This window comes from Pinus tabuliformis, chromosome 8 (genome assembly GCF_031772625.1).
Source record: "Pinus tabuliformis cultivar Carrire ecotype Pingquan chromosome 8, CPIR1, whole genome shotgun sequence".
Classification (NCBI taxonomy): domain Eukaryota; kingdom Viridiplantae; phylum Streptophyta; class Pinopsida; order Pinales; family Pinaceae; genus Pinus; species Pinus tabuliformis.
The window spans coordinates 51,292,220-51,306,295 of NC_142294.1; the positions used below are offsets into that span (position 1 = coordinate 51,292,220).

Consider the following 14,076-nt stretch of genomic DNA (forward strand, 5'->3'; position numbering starts at 1 on the left):
GGTTGACTCAGATTGGAAGAGTCGGGTATCACAGAAAGCAGGGTGTTTTCATCTATTTTAAATTCCCTGATTTCTTGTTCAACATCTGACCATTTTCCTCAGATTGGATTTGGGATGTCTCTGAAGCTGCCGCTTCCATTCTATTAAGTGTTTCAGTATGTTTGCTAGCAGCCACCTACATCTGTTATTTTTATTATTGTAATATTTCTGGCTTGCTCCCAAGCCTAGTACTTCAATTTTAGGTGCATATGTTGTTGGTTATTTAACAGTTCAGAATTACTATCCAGTGCTTGATTTGAACGTTCATTTGTTGTAAGTGGCACTCCTCGGTCTTGAGTCTGCGCTTCGATATGATTTTTGAGCCCTTGATTTGAGCCTTCATTTCTAGAAACTAATATTCCCTTGTCCTGGGAAAGTACTTTTTGTCTCTCTCTGTATTCTTCCATTTCACTTTTGTACCTTTCTTTATCCTTCAATCCAAGCTCCTGGTAAACCTGCATCTATCATAGATTGTCAGCACAACATACTGAGAAAGACAAAACTCATTTTATTTTTAGTTTGTTACCGGCAACAATGAAGACTAACTAAATAGCCACAAAAACGAAATTCACTTGTATCTTACAGCTTTCGCTTCATCAGTCAGTTTATTCCACGAGTCTCCAATCATTTTGCTGATCTCCCTATCCTTGCCCGGATGCAATGCTTTCAATTTTGTATGTTGCTCAGCAAAGAAAAATTGTAACCACTCCTATTTGGCTTAGGATGGTCGTGATCCCTCTTTTTCATTTCATCCTTCCTCCTACGACGTCGACGAGGAGGAACCCCTGAAGTTGTATCCCCATTATCAGAATTGTTCATGCAACTAGGTGCTTGCAAAAAATTTCTCCAGAAAACCCTGCCGGCATCTCATACAAAACCCCTCTTAATTTCTCCGAACCAACCATCACAGTGATAAGATAAGCATTCTCAAATTTCCCATCAATAACTCCAGTCACGGGATGACCCATGGATGACATAGGATCAACTGCCAATAAAGAAAAAGGAAGGATATCTTAGCAGATATCACCAAGTCAAGGATCAAGCATAGTTAATCTAACAAGCATACCTAACAAATTGGAAGATCAAGTTATCAAGTCAGAGAGCACTTCAAATTCTGTTGAAGAATGATGGTGCTGAGGTCAGGTGGAAACCTCTCTTTCTTTTCTTAAGTGGAGGTTTAGCTTCAACAGAGGGTGTAATGGCAGGTTCATTAATATTCTTCTAGTGAGACACAGGACTTGGAGCAGGCAAAGCAGCTGAAAAATACAACAGAAAATATTAGGATACCTTCAGCACATGTGGTAGGCAACAAGAAGACATGAGAAACAGAGCTGAATCTATAATCACTAGAGCTATTCTCAGTATTGTTTGTTTCTGTTATGCTTGTCAGATTAGATTGCAGTTACTAGTGCTTTTGTTTTTCTGTTGTTGTGTTTTAATCGAGATGGCCATGTTTCGTAACAGGTACTTGCCTCTCCCACATGGAGTTCTGGAGATCATTGCAGCAATGGCGTTTTTTGCGTAGTATCTCCTGTTTAACTTTCATTCTACAAGCCATGCTGGTCTTGAAGGCCGCTATCATGTGGGTCTCTGTATTATTTCAGCAGTATTGGCAGCAGCATTTCCCAAGAGCTTTGTGGTAGATTTATTAGGTGGCATTACATTTACATTGTAGGGTATTTGGTTTTATCAGGTTGCATTTACTTTGTATGGCCCTATGATGCCAACTGGTTGCGGCATCAAGGATCATGAAATAGCAATAGTGTTATCAGTACTAACGATGGTCTTATTTCAATTTGGATTTGTGGCATCTCGTTGTGGCCATCCAAGTTTATATCACTCCAACAATGAATCACAAGACAAAAGGTTCAATCAAAACGGTATGGCTTTACATATTTAAACCTTCAGAATCTCGTCTTGGGGGCTAACCTGCTCAAAGATGAATCTCTGATGTCAGGTTTGTAAAAGGCCACCCATGCATATGCCATTCCCAAAGAAATAGTATCTGAATTTTATTTCAACCAGCTGAACTCAGCTGTGAGGGTTATACCTGTTTGTATAAGGTTAATGCCTGGGATACCTCATTCATTCTTTTCATCAGCAAATTCAAAATTTTCAACTGCAGATATTGTAATTACTGGAGGTGACTGCTAATGCTAATGTGCCTGCTTGAATTTTAAGCCTTTTGTGTTGGATTGTTCAATTATCAATTAACCATTAATGTGTATCGAGGTTATCTGTGTGTGTATGCTTTTTTAACTATGTTTCTTAGCTTTTCTTACATTTTTGGTTGTGAAGATAAGATGTTAGAATCAGATCAGTATGTTTTCAAAAGGGTAACAAGTAATCTTGAAGTTGTCAAGCTTTACAAATTTACTTCTTTGTATATAAGGGAGTCTAATTCTTGCAAGCTAGCATTCATTGCAAATTTAATTACTGAAAGATTGCAGTCTTCGGTCCATGCTTGCAACCCATATCTCATGTCAAATATGATGAAATGAAAATCAAGGCCATGGTTGCAGCCTTGTTCTGTTTCTAGTTTTTTGTTGACTTTGCAGGGGAAGTGCTAACCTCGTTGATAGGGCTGGACCTCAGCTTCAACTCACTTTTTGCACCCATACCGGCAACTCTTACAGACCTCCCTCATCTTGCTATTTTGGACGTTAGGAACAATAGTCTCTCCGGAAAGACTCCTCAAGATGACATGTTCCTTATGCCCTGCACAGCTACGATTAACAATATTATCTAACATTTGTTTTGTTCAAATAACACATTTACACAAGGGGCAAAAATTGTATGGCCTTGGCTCAATAGTGATATATCTTCGTTTTGTTGTTTACTTGGGACCTTATAGGATTACTAGTAGCACAAACCTATTTAAAATCGGGTCTGAGCATTTGATATTTTGACTTTGTACATCACAAGTTCCACAGTTTGATAGGTCAGCCATAATTGGGTTTGTGCTAGTGTCCCTATTCAATGCCACTAATATACAATCTAGATTCAATGCATCCTTACATGTACAGTCAATAACACAAAAATAGAGTTATTAGAACACCTCACCCTCAATTTGATGCATCTTCAAGCTTCGCAACTTCAAGGCTTTGCATATCACATCATAGTTTTCCAAGTTCGGCTTTGCCCACGATTTAACAACATTGCCAGCACTATGAACATGAGACGCTTCCTAAATTTTCTAACAAAATCCCCTACATGAGACGCTTCCTAAATTTTCTAACAAAATCCCCAATGCAGGGACTAGCTGCCATGCAGCCTCCCTTGTTTATAAATGATCAGCTACTGCCATATACATATAATGTTGCTAGATTTATATCATTGCCAAGTTTTGTGGCCCAGGTGGTGATGAGATAAAAAATCTTATATAAACCAAATCCGAAACCCGGAATCTCACTTGTAAGTGTTTGTATTTTAATAACATCATCTCTTTTATGTAGCATTTTGCAGAGATTTCTCCATTCTCGCAAGTTTCTCAGAGTAAGCGAGGGCGAGATGACTATTGGAATGGTGGATGCATTTTTCTGAGACACGAAGCAAATAGATAGCGAATTAATGTTGGCACAAGACATTGATCTTTGCTTGATGAGATCGATATTAATAGTAATCTAAAAGAGATATATGTTGCCAATGATAATAATAGTAATCGACGAGAGCAGGTCTCATGGGGTTATAAAGTGTCTCAAAGATGAAAATGGGTTCAAGGTGCAAATAGAAAATAAAAGATGACTTCCACCACAGCTAAGTGATGGTCGCAAGTACGAGTTTTAGGGGATGGGCAACATGTTGGAATATGTAATTTTTACTTGTCACAGTTGTGTTTTTCTAACTAGAGGAGTCTGTTTCTAACTATGTTCCTAGTTTGGTGTGTGGTTGAGATTTTCTCTCAACCAACAGTTTGTATGTTCAAGATAGTTTTCCTATCTTGAGACAATACTCCTGTATATATGTAATATGATATTTGATTAAAGGATGAGAAGATAGTTTGCACTATCGAGTTTTATCATGGTATCAGAACCCTGAAGGCCTGGCCCCTCCTAGGCTGAGGGAAATAATTAAGAAGTATATTTTGTTTTAGTGTCCATCATCCGTCGAAACCTGTGGTTATTTTTTGTCGTCTGCGCGTGATCCATGGAGGAGTTGCAGAGACTGAAATAGATCTCTATTTGCAGATATGTTTGCTCATAGATCTTTGTTTGCTCTGGATGAGTGTTTAGAATTCTGCAGTTGATTGTCAGCGTTGACAGCAGGGTTGTTGTCCGGTGGTTGCAGAATCACGTAGTGGCAGAACACCCACTGTGTGTTGGTAGCATAGAAGCGTGGAGCGGCCTGTTCGTGCCTGCAAAGTCGAAGTGGTTGTTGTGGTGAGTTGGCGCCCAGTTGATTGGAAGATCTGGTTTCAGTGGTGAGATTCCGATCTGGTTTGGGGATTGAGACGTGATCTGTTGCGAAGGAAGTGTGGATCTGGAGTGAAGGATGTGTTTGGGCCGATCAGTGCAGCGTGGTCAAGCCAAAGGCTGAGTGGGAGAAACAGTGGTGCCTTGATGCACTGTTTTTGGCAGCGGATCTGCTGTTGTGTGGAGTTGGTTGTGTATGTCGAGCAGTCAGCGGTGAGATCAAAGGATTTGGGGTTGTTGTCGAGCAACAATTGGTGGCAGCACTCAATGGATAGGGTGATCTATTGGAACGCAGATATGTTGCATTGACCGATTCTGTGCATATGTGTGGAGACCGTGGATCTGGATCCAGTGTGGACGAGTTTTGAAGTTTATTTTAAACTGACAGGAGATTGAAGGCTCCTACAAATCGTTTCTTTTATTAAGGATTTGTTGCTAATTTTCCAGTTAATTTTTTTCTGGAGGAAGATGTGTTAGAATTGGAAGATTCTTAGTCAAAAGTGGGAGTTTGGGAGGATCTTGTCATTCTTGGGAGAATTTGTTGGTGTTGGGCATGCTCTCTTGGTGTGCATGAGCTAAAGGTCGCAATCATAGATACTTCCGTTGTCGAGTTTTGAAACCTGTTGTGAGAGGTTGCTATCAGCGTGGAGGGGAAGAGAGATTTTCTAAAAGTGTTGTTATAAGGCATTCTTCCTGGGTTGTTGCTCTGTTCGGTTCTCCTTTCTTTATCTTTGGCTTTTGCCAGCTCTCAAGTCGTTATTATTGCACTTTGGTCTTTTATTCTTTCCCCATCGTCGCTATGCTTACCGCCAGGGGCAGCATTGCGAAATATCACACATTTTCTGTTGTTGTTGTATAAGGGAGAGTGATATTCTTTTTCAACTCTCTTTTCTCTCTAGAAAGTGGAGAGAAGAGGGAGAAGAGAAAATTTGGGGCATTTAAGCAGCAAAATATGCATTTTGTAACTAACTTTTCGCAACAATGCAGAAAACGGTTGTTTTAAAGGCATCGGGAATCTTCTTCAACGTTGTCTTTAAAAGACGAGAAGATGATCAAGCACTTTATCAATTTTGTCATTCGTCGCCGCAACCCCCCCCCCCCCCCCCGGTGACTGAGCAGTGGTATGGTGTGGTCGTTGCATAGTATGAGGATGGACCCTAGGAGTGTGAGTCGCATTCGTTGTGAGTTGGAGCCTGGTGTGGCTGCTGGGATCAAAATCTGACTAAATTTACCAGTGCCTTGCCATTTCAAGGATCAAAAGCAAGTCGTAGCCTTTATAATAATTTTGGCTTTGGGTGTAATGTTTTGTTCGATGAGCCTGGTGTGCTCACTGCTTTGGTTGGTGTACGTGGAGCAGATAAAACAACACTTATGGATGTGCTTGCTAGTAGGAAAACAGGTGGATATATAGAGGGGCAGATCAAAATCTCGGGATCCTGAAGTTCAGGAAAAATTTCCACGAATCTCAGGATATGTGGAACAGACAGACATACGTTCTCCTCAAGTAACAGTGGAAGAGTCCCTTGTTTATTCATCATGGCTACAACTTCCTAGAGATGTGGACAAGGAAACACGTGAATGTCATTGTTAAAATTTTATTTTTTTAGACAGTTGTCGGTGATGTAATTTTGGTTAAAAAAATATAGTGCCATTTAGTTTGGCCAACTATTGTCACACATTTGTGTCTATGTTGGAACTGGTCATTCCAAAAATAGACAAATTTATTTGCAGGAATGCTTAACAACCAGATATAATGAAGACATGACAGTGAAGATGGCATTAGAGGAGCTGCATCAAAGATTGGAAGATGATGGACAATCGAGTTTGTGTGAATTAGTGTGAGTTTGTGGAACAAACTCATGGTGTAGTATGAGTCACATATTGTAATTAGAACAAATCTACATGGCATATACTCTTTTGTAATGGTTAGTTGTGGTCTTGAAATGTTTTATGTACTTGTTGTAAGACCTAGAGAGGCATGCATACCCTTTGTTATGTGTTCCCTTTGTAAGAGAGTTTTAACACCCTGGAAGAGTGTATCATGCGGGATGGATACACTTAGGTTGGCCATATTGGTTTTAGACTCCATGAGGTGAAATTTTATAGCTAGGGGGAGTTCATCGAGAGGTTGTATGAACCATATATGTGAAGGACTTCCTAGTAGATTGGCGGTTGCAGCAGTTGGGAACCCATGCATTCCGGTAGATGGTTGTTCCTTTATATGGACATCGATAATTGCATGAACAAGGTACAAGGTGTAATTACGAGACTGGACCAGATGTATATTTTGCAGATTGATATTGAGACAAGTACTCATTAAGGGGGTGTGTTGGAATATGTAATTCCTACTTGTCCCAGTTGTGTCTTTCTAACTAGAGGAGTTTGTTCCTAACTATGTTCCTAGTTTGGTGTGTGGTTGAGATATTCTCTCAACCAACAGATTGTATGTCCAAGATAGTTGTCCTATACTCTTGTATATATGTAATATGATATTTGATTAATGGATGAGAAGATAGTTTTCACTATCAAGTTTTATCACAACGAACAACCCGAGTCTAATACATGTCATCATATTTGCTATGTTTGGTGAAATCCAAATTCCATTGTGTGACTCTTCACCTTATTTGCTATGCTAGGTGAAATCCAAATTCCATTTTGCGACTCTCTACATAGCGGCATAGCCTCTAGTGGCGAGGGATCTGAGGAGATTGAGAGTGGTTGCAGCCTAGCAGTAGGATTTGATCATCCATTGGGGGTCAAGCTTTTGGGATTTCTCATCAAAGGTGTCCCAATTGATGTTATCACTACGGTAGCTTAGCAGCTTCACTTCATTCTTCTCCTCGAACGCTTCAAATCATGGCTTAGCAAACTGCCCTATTATTCTTCCAACCTCATATTCATAACCCACTTCTCCTGCAAACCTTGATCTCTCTTATACAACTCTCATATTCATAACACACTTCTCTTGCAAACCTTGATCTCTCTGATATACAACTCTTCTAGAAAATGATGATTGTTGTTAGAATGGTCGCTCGACATTCAAAAAAAAAATCGACCAACTGACCAACAACATAGAAAAAATTGTAGTCTAAACAAATTGCTTTTTTTCCCGGAAAATCACAGAAATTTTGTACAAGCCCAAATAAACTCCACAATGAAAGAACACAATGAAAGAGCATCGTATTAATGATAAAATTACTTATTTATACATGTGAAATATAGGTACGAGACAATTGTGTCTCAGTAATGTATTAATTGTAAAAAAATGGAATGTAAAAGTAATTACATATTATACAATATAAAATAACAATCCCTAAGGATTACTTAACATTCCCCCCTTAATCCAAAGGGACATCTAACATGCCGAGTAATATTCAGAACTTTTCAAACTTTTCACGTCCCAGTGGCTTTGTAAATATGTCTGCGATCTACTCTGAAGTAGGACAATGTGTCAAATGAATAACTTTAGCCTCTACATAATGTTGAATCAAGTGATATTTTGTGTTAATATGCTTGTTTCGATTATGAAACTTGGGATTCTTGACCAACTGAATTGCAGAAGAGTTGTCGACAAGTAGAGGATTTGAAGCCTTTTGTTTCTCCTGCAAGTCTTCATGTATTTTGCAAAGCTAAATGATTTCTTTTGTAGCTTGAGTTGATGCAACATATTCGGCTTCGGTGGTAGAATCAACAAGAATAGATTGTTTGGGTGATCTCCAACTGATGGTTGTTGATCCAAGACTCATCAAATAACCAGAAGTAGAGACTCCATTCTCCTTATCTCCATCAAAATTTGAATCTGAATAGTCGATGAGATGGAAATCTGCAACTTTGGAATATTTGATGCCATATGTTCGAGTGCCTTTCAAATACTTGAGGACTCTCTTTATTGCATTCCAATGACCTTCACATGGCTTACGCATGAACATGGAAAGTATCCCTACAACAAAATCTATGTCAAGTCGAGTAGTAGTTAGAAAACTCAAACTTCTAAGAAGTAAGCTTCCTAGAACTTAAAACATACTTCCTTCAGTGGAAGTAAGCTTCAAATTCTGCTCCATAGGAGTAGCGACAGGATTACAATCATGCATCCCAAATCTATCCAATAGTTGTCCAATATACTTTTTCTGAGAAATGAAAATATATTTGGGTTTCTAATCAACTTCAATTCCTAAATAATAATGTAATAAACCCAAATTTGTCATGTCAAAAAATTTCAATAATTCTCTTTTAACGGACGCTATATAGTCATCATTGTTTCCTATGATCATCAAATCATCTACATACACAACCAAATATACAACTGAATTTCCAATTTTATTAACAAAAATAGTTGCATCATCCAGATCAAATAACTTATAATTCAACTTGAGAAGGTGTTCAATTAACTTTTCATACCATGCACGAGATGCTTGTTTCAGTCCATACAAAGCCTTAACCAATTTGTATATCTTTTTCTCTTTGCCTTTAATAAAAAAAAAATCAGGCTGAAACATATAAAAATCCTCCTTCAAATTGCCATTCAAAAAAGTTGTTTTAACATCCATATGGTGTATCTTCTAGCTATTCTGAGTTGTAAGAGAAAACAGAGTTTTAATTGTGCCCCATTTTAATATAGGAGAAAATGTCTCTGTGTAGTCAATGCCTTCCTTTTGAGTGTATCCTTTTGCTACAAGTCTTGCCTTGTATTTATCAAGTGAACCATCTGCTTTGTATTTGACCTTATACACCCATTTGCAACTAATGGGTTTGACACCTGCAAGAGGCTTCACTAACCTCCAAGTTCCATTCTTAATAAGTGCATCATATTCCTTTTGCATTGCATCCTTCCATTCATCACAATTATCAACTTCTTCAAAATAATTAGGTTCGCTATTTGTACAATGATTGAATTCACAGTCATGAGAAACATTACCTAAATCACCTTTAGAAGACATTCATGTTTCAAAATCATCATACTTGCTTGGAAATTTTTGAGCACGTGCAGATCTTTGTAAAGGTTGCTGAAGTGGTTTTGATGGTTGCTCATCTTGAAAAATAGGCTCAAGAACAGGGTCTTCAAGATCAATTTCTAGTCCTACAGAAACATTAATATCATCCAAATTTTCTTCAGCAATAACATTCTCATGAGTTAAAGATGGAAGAACCATAGACTGATCCAAAATGGGAACCCCCCCTTCAGTGTGTGGAACAACATTATCAGATTCAAAATAGAACTTCTTAGATGCAAATTTCTCCAAATGAGTTAGTTGCTTATCAACAGTGGAAATACTTTTATTTGATTCAAGGAAAATAACATCTCTGGAAAGAATGAACTTCTTTTTCTCCTCATCATACAATCTATAAGCTTTGGAAGTAGTAGAATATCCCAAGAAAATACATTTGCGACTCCTATCACCCAACTTGTTGCGCTAATGTTTAGGAATTGATGCATAGCATAGAGAACCAAAGACTCTAAAATGTTGAACAACAAGAAGACGATTATACCACATTTCATAAGGAGATTTATTATTGATATAGAAGAAGGAAAATGATTGCGAATATAAGCTGCACAAAGCACTCCTTCTCCCCAAAACATCAACTTAACATTCTTAAAGAACATCATAAATCTAACCATATTAAGAAAAGTTATATTCATACGTTCTGCGACACCATTCTGTTGTGTATTATAACGTATGGTAGTCTATGACACGTTCTGCGACACCATTCTGTTGTGTATTATAACGTATGGTAGTCTATGACACGTTCTGCGACACCATTCTGTTGTGGATTTTAAGGTATGGTAGTCTGTGACACGTTCTGTGACACCATTCAAAAGAATAAATTGGTTAATGTGTGTTAAAAATCAAGTAGGTGAAGGAGATTCAGATTTGCTGTAATAGGGGTTCCTTCTAGTCTAGGAATCTTCACAATGCGACAATACATAGTAAGCCTCGATTGCAACAAGGTAAAAAGGTAAAAGAAAGGAATTGGACAAGAATTCCTTTTGCTATGTTTGGAAACCCTAATTCCAAATGAATGTGTGCTCGCATACAGGAAGTCTTCTGAACCTTGATTCTGTCTGACATTATGTGGGTATGTGTTATATTCATGGACATGTATTTGACAGGTATAACAATTGGTGTCTAGTTATAGTGAGATTTGTTAAGGGAATTGGAGTCCCTTGAGACATGGCATAGATGTGTTGAGTTACAAGGAAGCATGCTTGGCAAAGCAAGATAAGGTAATTGGTGTCTTGTTATATTTATTTATGCACTGACAGTTATATTTCTATGGCAATATGATGCACGGGATTGCATGGCAAAAGAGACTGCCATAAAATTATGAAGAAGGCTCAGGTTGAACTTTCCTTTGGAAGTATTGGGAACCCATGGGGATTGAGTCATGGTGTCTATTGTCAATCTTGTGCATTTGGTCTTTTGTGATTTTTTGTGTTTGATTGCGGTTTTGTTTACGTCTTGTGCAAGGTCATGCCACTTTGTTCACGGTGTCGTATTGTTATTGGTCTTTCATGGTTGCTTCTTTTTTGTTTCTTGTCTTGCCTCTTATGTTTTGGGTCTGGGAATTGTTTGGGAAAGAGGAAAGTTAATGGAGCTTGGGGAGAGTTGTGTGGTACCCAACAGGTAAGGAAAGAATTGGATGAAGCTAGTGCATGTGTAACGGTAGCTAAAGGTAAGCATATAACAACTAGTTGGATTGGTTGGGTCCATTGGTGTAAATGGAAGATTGTGGGACAATCATGCGAAAAGTAATCATAAAAGGTAAAGTAAATAGGTTTGAGGTATCAGATGCCTTAGCTACATTGGGAATCGTTGTTCTCAATGTTGTGCATGTTGTGCATAGTTAAAGGAAGTTCTCTTAACCTTGACCTTGAAATCTAGAAATTATGTTATGATCACGATTACACTGATGTTTATATATGTATACATGTATGTATATGTGTATGTCGTGTCTGACAGGGTCTTCATGGAACATGATTTTTTATGCTAATGTTTATGTATATGTATGATTGTATCTATGTATCTATGTCAATGTCCGACAAGGTTGTGAAGGATCATTCTTGTGGAGGTTTCCTATGTAGGTGAATGGCATGAAGAGATTCCTGGTTCATGAGGAATCGAGTGGGAAGAGTAGCCTGACAAATCTCAGAGGTCAGTATCATGTGGATATGAATTGATATTATGTGATTATATTATGTCTATGTTTATGTTATGGATAGGCTAATGATGAGAGATACGTCAATGAAATGAAAATAACGTGATGCACAGCATGCTAGGATAAGCATGGATGGCAAAGAGACACTGGAAGCAAGGTTGCTTGGTAGCAACAATGTGGTTTTGGATTTGTGGTACTATTTTTGTGCATATAAGTATATGTTGTACATGTTGCATCTGTGATGTTGTGCACATGTGGTGTTGTGTATACATATAGTGTGTGTGTGTATATGTTGTTATGCAATGTTATGTACATGGTGGTACAGATAGTGTTGTGTGAATATTTCATATGTAGTGTTGGGCATAGATGATGTTATGTACATGTTGGATATGCAGTGTTATGTACATGTGGTATTGCATGCATGTTGTACATGTGATGATTTGTACATATTGTGTTGTGTGCATGATTGTACAAGTGGTGTTGTGAGCATGTGGTGTCGTATACATGTTGTACAGATGGTGTTGTGTTCAGGTGGTGTTATGTACATGTCATGCACATGGTACTGTGTACAAGTGGTGTCGCGTACATGTCGTGCATGTGGTGTTGCGTACATGTCATGCATGTGGTGTGTGTACGTCTAGCATTGTGTACACGTTGTACAGGTGGTACAATGTACATGTGGCATTGTGTACACATTGTGTACACATTGTACAGGTGGTGACGTGTAAATGTGATGTTGTGTACACGTTATGTAGGTGGTGTTGTGTATAGGTGGTATTATGTACATGTTGTACATGCGGTATTATGTGCATGTCGTACATGTTGTGTTGGGTAGATGTGGTATTATGTATGTGCATGGTATAGTCATGGTATCATGACATTTGTATTCGTCGTGTTTTACTCTGTGTACGTATATTTATTGTGTTGTACATCGGGTATAGGTATATATATTGTGTTGTGGTGTACACTAGATGTAGGTGTACGTATTGTGTTGTGTTGTACACTGGGTGTAGGTGTATGAGTTGTATGTCAGGTATAGGTGCATGTATTACATGGTGTTGTGTGTCATGTGTGGTTGTATGTGTGTGATGCACACTATGTGTATGTGCACATGGTTGAGGAGAAGGCACTGGATGTTTTTCAGGAGTGGAAACCAATCTGGAGTGCGTATGGAATAAGGTGATCTGAAAATGGGGCACTTAGGCTTCTTGTCTAACTTACAAGAAGCTCTCCCACTTCCAAAGCTTAAATATTCCCAAGATTTAGTGATTAACCAATGCAGAATTAATAATGTGCTTGACAATAAGGTGTATGTTTATGTTTGTTTTAAAACTATTTATTTGTTGTAAATTGATTTGCTTAAACTGATATAAAACATATAATAGTGAAACAATGCAGCAAATAACAAACACACATAAGACAACAAGTTTAATATGGAGTTCACCCAAAACTCTTGGGTTACATCTCCTTGAGCTCTAGTCAACTCAACTAGGCTCTCTAGGATTATGGTCTAAGTTCTTTTACAAGATCCATGCTCAACTCCACTGGTTTACACAGAACTCAGTGGACTTAGAACACCATCTTATCCCTAGCTCTGAAGCTCTCAGCATTCTGGCTCTGGCTCTCGGCTCTAGCTCTAGCTCTAGCTCTAGCTCTTGGCTCTGGCTCGTGGCTCTGGCTCTTGGCTCTCGGCTTTGGCTTCTTTGGCTCTGGCTTTGGCTTTCTGCAACTTTCAGCTCTCTGGCTTTTCACTTGACCTCCAAGTGACCCCAAAGACTCCCTCAACTACTCTGCGCAGTAGCTTTTCACTCTCTCTGCTCTCAATTGAGCTCTCTGCCTCCTTTGAGGTACTTTTTCGGCTTTTCAGCTACCCCAATCATTTCTCTGCGATTCATTATCCCTCTGCGGCTCTGCGGCTTCTCTGCTCCCTATTAGTTAGACTAGCCATCTGGCTCTACAGCTTCGTGGCTTCAAAATGCATCATTGCCTGTAAAAACGCCTGCTTGCAACGTGGCATGATGATCAGGAGCGGTTGCAAAGGTTTCAGAGCCTTCTCATAGGCAAAAACCCAAAATTTGAGAAAATACCATTACACAGAGAATGTATGAAAAATACACTATCGGGCATGATTTTCAGACTTGAAATCCCATTCAATCGCCCCTAAAATCCTTATCGGGTCCACCATTAGGCGTTATATCGCATCGCATAAGCGTTTTGGGTAAAATCCCAAATACACGAGAAATACGTGAAAAACCCGACAAAATCCTTTTTATCGGACTTCAAAATTTATCGCATCCGCCCTAATATCACATCGGATCTGCCTTTGGCCGCTATCACAATCCCACTGTCGATCTGGGTGATCCCCGATCCAACGGTCAATATGCGGTTTCGGGCGGCTTAAGGGTACGGAGGTTACTGGCCCGAAAAGGTGGTTTTTCTCTCTCCTCCACCAGCCATGTGTCGTTCATTG

At 38.8% G+C, this 14,076-nt stretch overlaps 1 pseudogene; it reads right to left on the reverse strand.

Moving 5' to 3' along the window:
- Positions 1-224: 224 nt before the first annotated feature.
- The window catches only part of LOC149234097 (high mobility group B protein 15-like), a 63,457-nt pseudogene continuing 49,605 nt past the window's right edge, over positions 225-14,076 (reverse strand).